This window comes from Triticum urartu, chromosome 5A, assembly GCF_056163025.1.
Source record: "Triticum urartu cultivar PI428250 chromosome 5A, HENAU_Tu73, whole genome shotgun sequence".
Classification (NCBI taxonomy): domain Eukaryota; kingdom Viridiplantae; phylum Streptophyta; class Magnoliopsida; order Poales; family Poaceae; genus Triticum; species Triticum urartu.
The window spans coordinates 36,118,766-36,126,138 of NC_141877.1; the positions used below are offsets into that span (position 1 = coordinate 36,118,766).

At 41.7% G+C, this 7,373-nt stretch overlaps 1 long non-coding RNA gene and 1 pseudogene across 2 annotated transcripts; both read left to right on the forward strand.

The window, feature by feature from the left end:
* The first annotated feature begins 608 nt into the window (after positions 1-608).
* Positions 609-5,102, forward strand: LOC147967782 (uncharacterized; annotated as a pseudogene). The gene is made up of 3 exons (XR_015603445.1): positions 609-677; positions 1,542-1,730; positions 4,037-5,102. The product of XR_015603445.1 is annotated as an uncharacterized LOC147967782 (transcript).
* Positions 5,103-5,285: 183 nt separating this feature from the next.
* Positions 5,286-6,157, forward strand: LOC125555513 (uncharacterized). The gene is made up of 2 exons (XR_007304738.2): positions 5,286-5,416; positions 5,824-6,157. It is a non-coding gene; the product is annotated as an uncharacterized LOC125555513 (long non-coding RNA).
* Positions 6,158-7,373: the final 1,216 nt, after the last annotated feature.

Here is a 7,373-nt window from a genome sequence, read left to right on the forward strand (position 1 = left end):
TATATGAGGATCCATATGGCCAATACACACAGAGTGGACAACACACATCAATAAAAACACACTCTACAACAAGAGATTTTTTCCCGAAAAAGGATCCTCATATGATAAAAATGGATTGGTTTCTTGCTTTGTTTGTCGCTCAAGTGTTGAATATTGATGACTGTCAATTACAAGTCATTGTTTATGTTCTTGTTCCCAACCACTGTGGACTTTGCAGTGCGATGAACATTTTGGGTGATTGAGAGCAATATGCTAAAGACTTTGAAACTTGTTGCAAATGTCCTCAAACGGGTACTTGCGGATTATACGGGTCAGGTCTATCTGTGAGTTGTTCAATCAGGCTGAGCTGCGTTTCAAACTAAATGTGCATCATGTGATTTCCTGAATCAGTCTAGATCAGTGCCAGTTGTGAGCAAATGTAATCCAAGTTTTTCTATAGGCCTGTTTGGATCTAAAATGATGTGCCTCGACATATACGTTAAATTGACCATGTTGCATAGTTACTGATAATACTAGTGTGCAGTACAATTGTAAGTGAATACAAGCCCTAGGAAATGAAATGACAAAGCAACAGGAAAGATCAAACAAGACGACAATTCTAGTGCAACATGGTCAACGAGAATGTTTTGTCTGAATCTTCCAAAATGAACTACAAATATAAATTGAGGAGAGTACAGGTTCATATATCTCATTTTGTTACTATGTGGTCCTCACAAAAATAGCTCAATTTTACACATAATGCTATGCTCCGAGGTGCCACGGTTTGGTGCCGGCGAGGAGGACGGAGCAGCATGCGTCGTTGATGGGGGCCGGCACGCATCCTGGCTGTCATCAGTGAGCCGGAAGAACTCTTCGGAGTCGGCGTTGTAGTCTACCTGTGATACGTAGACATGATTAGTAATCAGTTCCATTTTACGCTAATCTAGTCCCGATCCATCAACTAGTAGTATTACAAGTAACAAAGCGTCTATAATTGATTAATGATGTAGTTGTGGCATTGGAATTGGAGTTATAAGTACACAATAAATAATGCTGATAAAGATGAAGGAGGCTGACAGCAGCGACAAGAGGAGCACCCACTTAATTTATGGCGTTGGAGCTATAAGTACATAATAAATAATGCTGATAAAGACGAAGGAGGCTGGCAGCAGCGGCAAGAGAAGCACCCACTTAATTTGTGGCGTTGGAGCTGTAAATAAACGGAATAAATGTGTGCCTAGAGATGCCTATAAGCCAGGGAGGGATGGCCTGACTTGCGCCACCTCACCGATCCACCACACGGCCTTCTCTTTGGCCATGGACCATGCGGCTCCACCCCTACCTAGCTTGTTCTTTTCGGGGCTGTTTGGATGACTACCAATAGTTGCCTTATCAAAATATTGGTCACGCCCGACCCTTTTGGCCTTCACCTGGATCACGACCAATTTTGGCTCGCCCCAGCGCGCCCGCGCCCATTTTCGCCAAATCGCGGGCGAAACGGCGGCGTGGAAATCGGCCGCCAAAAAATTGGCAACGCGCGAACTGGGCATCGAGTATAAAAGGTAGGCAGCGAAATTTCCTCGTCGGTTCCTTCACTTTCCTCTTTTCATCCCAGGCAAACACACAGGAGCGAGTGGAGGGCAAGATCTGCAGCTATCGCCAAGGCCGCCGGATTCCTGCGACAATACGAGCTTCTCCGGCCGCCGCCGGCGTTCCTCTGTCTCTCGTTCTCATCTCTCAATCCACCCACGGTCAGCAGCTCAACTCCCCTTCAATCCCACCCCGATCCCCTTTTCTCTTGGCATGATTTGCTTCAATCCGACCTTTTTAATTGGTGATATGCTGCACGTACGTATATACTTGCCAGATCTAAGTACTTGCCTGCCAAATCCATGCCCTTTGCCCCTGCTCCCAGTCTTAGATCTCCATATGCAGCATCCGTGAAGTTATAAGGCAGCCAAGACACTAGAAATTAGACATGAGAAGGATATTTGACACAGAGCTAGTTATGAGTCCATATGACCTCTGTTTTTAGAACATTGTTGTCCATAAATTTCTTAGGAGCCGGCTGGACATATATGCTTAATTGTTGATTGGGACTTATTATCTCTGTCTCTTATTTCTGATTCACAAATAGTCAAGCACATATCTGTATTTTTTGTTAATAATTTAGGTGGATCTTTTTATAAGTTACTCATCACTATTATTAGTTATAAGCAGCTCTGATTTTGTACAATGTAAATATGATTTAGATCATTCATATTAATGTACTTGTTATATTGACCCAGATGGACTTGGATCAGCAAAAATACTATTATCTCACCATGTTGTGGCGGAGAACTCTGTCTGTCATTGTTCTTCTCTTGGCTCTTTGGTATAGAAACAAAGATGGTAGAAAATTTAGAAGTGGAGGAAGAAAGTATGGTCCACTAGTTGAGAGAGACATCTACAGGACTAATGTCCTGGTTAGGCTAATTGACACATCCGATGCAATATGTATCAAGCAACTGCGGATGTCTCGAGCTGTGTTTTACAAGCTATGCATTAGGCTCAGGCAGAAAAAGTTGTTAATTGATACACTACATGTTTCAGTAGAGGAACAAGTAGCAATGTTCCTATACATGATCGGTCAGCATCACACAAATTCATCCATTGGATTTTGGTTCTGGCGATCTAGTGAAACACTGAGCAGATATTTCAATATTGTTCTTCGTGCGATGGGGGAGTTAGCTCGTGATCTCATTTACATTAGATCAACGGACACACACACAAAAATCACTAGCAGCCCGGACAGATTCTACCCGTATTTTGAGGTAACCCTTAGACCGTAGATTTATTACTGATTATACAAGATCGACCTAACCCAAGCTTGACATAAACTCCCCTTTCTCATATTCATAGGGATGCATAGGGGCACTAGATGGCACTCATGTGAAGGCTTTTGTTCCTGCCCACATGGTCGACAAGTTTAGGGGCCGCAAGTCATACCCCTCCCAAAATGTGCTAGCAGTTGTTGACTTCGACCTTCGATTCACATATGTTCTAGCTGGTTGGGAGGGCTCTGCCCATGATTCTCTTGTGCTAAAAGATGCCCTCACACGTCCAGGGGGATTAAAAATACCCGAAGGTACATATACAACGTAAGATACATGTTTGTCACTGTGTTGTGCCAACTTGACTTTAACTCATTGTTAATACAACATGGCTGTAGGGAAATATTTCTTGGCTGATGCTGGGTATGCTGCGAGGCCAGGGATATTGCCTCCTTATCGTGGTGTGCGCTACCACCTAAACAAATTTGCTGGAGACCGTGACCCAACTACCCCAAAAGAATTGTTCAACCACCGCCATTCATCACTTAGGACCACAGTTGAACGGGCATTTGGGACTCTTAAGAGTCGCTTCAAGATTCTTACTCAAAGGCCCTTCATACCTTTGAAATCTCAGATTAAAGTGGTAGTTGCTTGTTGTGCTTTGCACAATTGGATATTAGAAAATGGTCCAGATGATTATGTTGTGGATGAGGCGACATGGTATGCCAATCTCCCTAGGAGTACTGGGCGGGTTCGTGATCAAGAGGCTGACATACGTGAGTGGGCTGCCAAGCGAGATTTAATCGCTCAGCCAATGTGGACAGATAGAGAGAGTGCACGTGACAATGAGGCTGATGCTATCCCAGCTTAGTATCTTTGATGTATTTCCATGTGAGGGAACATTTGAAGGATGTACTGTACCTTTGATGTATTTCCATGTGAGGGAACATTTGAAGGATGTGCGTCGTGCCATGGCCAATAGTGGAAATGGCCTTGACAGAACCACTTTCACATTCACACTTTCTGAGTCAGAAAAGCAAAGACTCAATGTAAGTTCTTAGTAGTTTTTTCTCTTATTTATATCATGGTCTGATTTTAAAATGAGTGGATAGCTGCTATTGTCTATATATATGTATGCTTCATATTCACTGTCTCTTGTTGTGTTTTTTTATACCTGCAACTTCTCTCATGTTTTGTGTTCATAACATCATTATTTTACTCTTTTTACCTTACCTTGTGTGCAGAAAACTGCAGTCAATTATCTTACCAGACCCATTAGGTTCTTTCATCAATTGGAAGAGTTATTCTCGGATCAATCTCATGCTGATGGCTCACTCGCAGTTGACCAAACCACTGTCAATGTGGATGATGGTAGTGATGACAGCGAGGATGTGAGGGAACTTGAGGGAAATCTAATTCCAGCAGACAGTGATGAACTTGAGGGAACTTGTTTAATGGCAATCCATTAAACAAGAAGCGCAAGTGTGCATCATCATCACCTTCCAAGAAGCCAACCAAGGGCAAAGCAAACAAGAAGGGCAAGGTATCTAATGATGATATGGTAACCAGTATCAAGAAGCTAGCTGAATCCCTTGCATCCCCTATTGTGTCTGTGCAACCAATGCCACCTGCAGATCCTTATGCAAATCTTTGGAAGCGGATCAATGCCCTTACCATCCCAGCTAAGGATAAACTTGAGATTGTTGCCTATCTATCCAAGCCAGACCAAGATATCTTTCGTAGTTATCTTAACTATGCCGATGAAACAATTCTTCGAGAGTGGGTCATTAGCTACTTTGAGCCTCAGTTTCATGAAGGTGGCAATGATGGATCTGCGGCTGCTCACTGAATTGCCACATGGTTAGATAGAGTTTGTGGCAACCTTTTGTTTATATGGCTAGGAACGCTTTAACACGTAGTGGGAGCATGGATAACATCATCATGCATATTTTGTCTATATACAGCAAACTTGGGTGCATCATGTACTGTTTGTATGGAGTGCATTTGGTGCATGGCTGGCTGTTTATGTCCTAGATGCTATGGTAAAGGATGTGAACCTTATTCCGTCTATCATGTATCAGACAATATATGAGCTACTTAATGTATGAGTTTAATTCTGAAGTTCTGAAAATGCAGAGTTTGTGTGCGTATGTGTGTTGGTTAATTCAAATTTTTATTTTTTTGTAGCATGTGATATGTGACTGCTTGTTTACACACAAGCGTTCTTTTATTTGGCTGGCATGCAATTTTCAAATTTTGAAACCAAACCAAACACATGCCAGTCAAATGTGCCAAATATTTGGCTTCAAACCAAATGACATCCAATGGTTTTGCCAAAAAATTGGCAAGTACTAATGGCTACACTCCAAACAGCCATGATTTGCCAATTTTTTGGTCATGCCCTGGAATTGGTGATGCCAATTATTTGGTAGGGCAAGATTGGGCTCAATCCAAACAGCCCCTTCACCTCCCATGCCTCCATCTCTATATATAGAAGAAGCAGTCATTCATCCGCGTGCGGGGTGCGCGTGCGACTTAGACTGTGAGGAGGTTCTTGTTCCACCGGCAACGTCTGTTTGTTCCTGCTATTCTACTTTTCTCCTCCCCCCTACAGAATTCAAGAGGTAAGCTTTTGCCGCAGCCCTATTTTACTAAACTGAAACTGGAGTAGATCTCTCTCTCTCTCTCTGAGTGGTTATTTCAGTTCATCACAGATATATCTCTCTGGCAGTCGCATGAACACATCAGTCTTGATTGTGAGGAGTTCTTGTTCAATTGATACTTGGATCCGGCTCTGCTTTATCGATCTACTCCCTTCGTTCGAAATTACTTGTCTCGAAAATGAATGTATCTAGAACTAAAATACATCTAGATACATCCATTTCTACGACAAGTAATTCCGAACGGAGGGAGTAGTAGGTAGGGAACAACTTTGCCGAGCACTTCGTTTTGCTCCCGCCCTACTAGATTGTGTTGTGTTGTGATGATGGGGAGGGTAAATTCAATCGAACCCACTGGTTGTGTTGTGCAGATGGAAGATTGGGGTGGCAGCTCACCGTATTCCTCCGCTCCATCCACCACGGCGGCAAGATGTACCAGGTATACGAACAAGCAGATCAACAAGTGGATCTAGGTGCTGCCATGGCACGGCTTCGATATGGACGAGGAAGTCCAGGAGCAGTTGTCACAGAAGCAAGCCAGTCCAATCTAAACCACATGTGCCCAATCCGATTCTTTTCTACCAATGATTCTGTATTTCTGTTCCCATGCATGAGGAAGACCAAGAATCGGTCTCTCTCATCTCAGAAAGCAACTCCAAGCTCAGTATTCCTTTTGTGAAATAATATGTCAGCCTGTTTGTTTCATTCGTACAAGTTTAACTGTGGCTTCTCTGGCTCATAGGATCTAGTTCTAGGCTGCGTCTTTCGTGTTCCTTGATCCACTGCAAGTCTATTTAGATCCTACATTTTGGCCCCTTTTTTTTTAAAACGTAATGTCTATTGTTTTCAAAAACGCGAGCGGCATACTATAGCGAACCCATGCACGGCAGCGAGTCGGTTCACTGTAGCGACCCTTTTTGTTTGTTTTTTATTAGGTTTGACGAATATTTATAAAAATCTGAACATTTTGTAAAATTTTCTTAGAAAAGAAAAAACATTAATAGTTTTTGAAAAATACATTTTTTAATATCATCAACACATTCTTTTGAAGGTCTCTTATAAACCCAAGCATTTTTTGAAATTCTAATTTTTTTTATTGTTTCAAACATTTTTTAAAGAAACTAAAAAGGAAAACGCTAAAAAACCAGAAAAAAAAACTGACTCGAACCATCTAGAAGATCCCAAAATAGGTAAAAAAAAATGGGATCAAACCATCTGGAAAGTTGCTAAAACCGGGATTTTTATAAAACATTCTGAAATCTGAACATTTTGTAAATCACGTAGCTACTAAATGGGCAGGCCCATCTTAGTCGCTCAGCCGTTCGCCTGTGCCAAACAACGATTGTTGTGTCAAACAAAGATTACCGACCTTTGGCTCTCATGAGGAAAGAAGACCCAAAGTAAAGAATGAGTTGCTTCCCTAAAAATAGTTTTTTTAGGTAACCCTAGAAATAGTAAAGTATGGTTCGCAGTCTCGCAGCCTTGCCTCAGGCACTAGATCCAATCAAACTCCGATTTTCAATTGGGCCACTTCTTTTTAGTTTTTATCAGTTTTTTACGTTTTCTTTTTTTATTTTTGTTTACCCTTCTTTAGAATACATGTAAAAAAATTTAAAACATGTTTTAATTTTTTTACCCACGCTAACAATTTTTTTATACACGTTGAACATTTTTAAAATAGATGATGAACATTGTTTCCAAATACTTGTTGAATAATTTTAAAAATCCATGTTCAATGTTTTCAATTACGCGCTGACCATTTTTACGCGACTCTCCATTGTCAGAGATTCTGCACAACAGAGATGCAACTGGTCGAGTGGCAAAATGGGCGATTGAACTCCTTCCCTTGGATATCAAGTTTGAGGCAAAGAAAACTATCAAGTCCCAAGCAATAGCAGATTTCCTCGCCGAGTGGATCGAA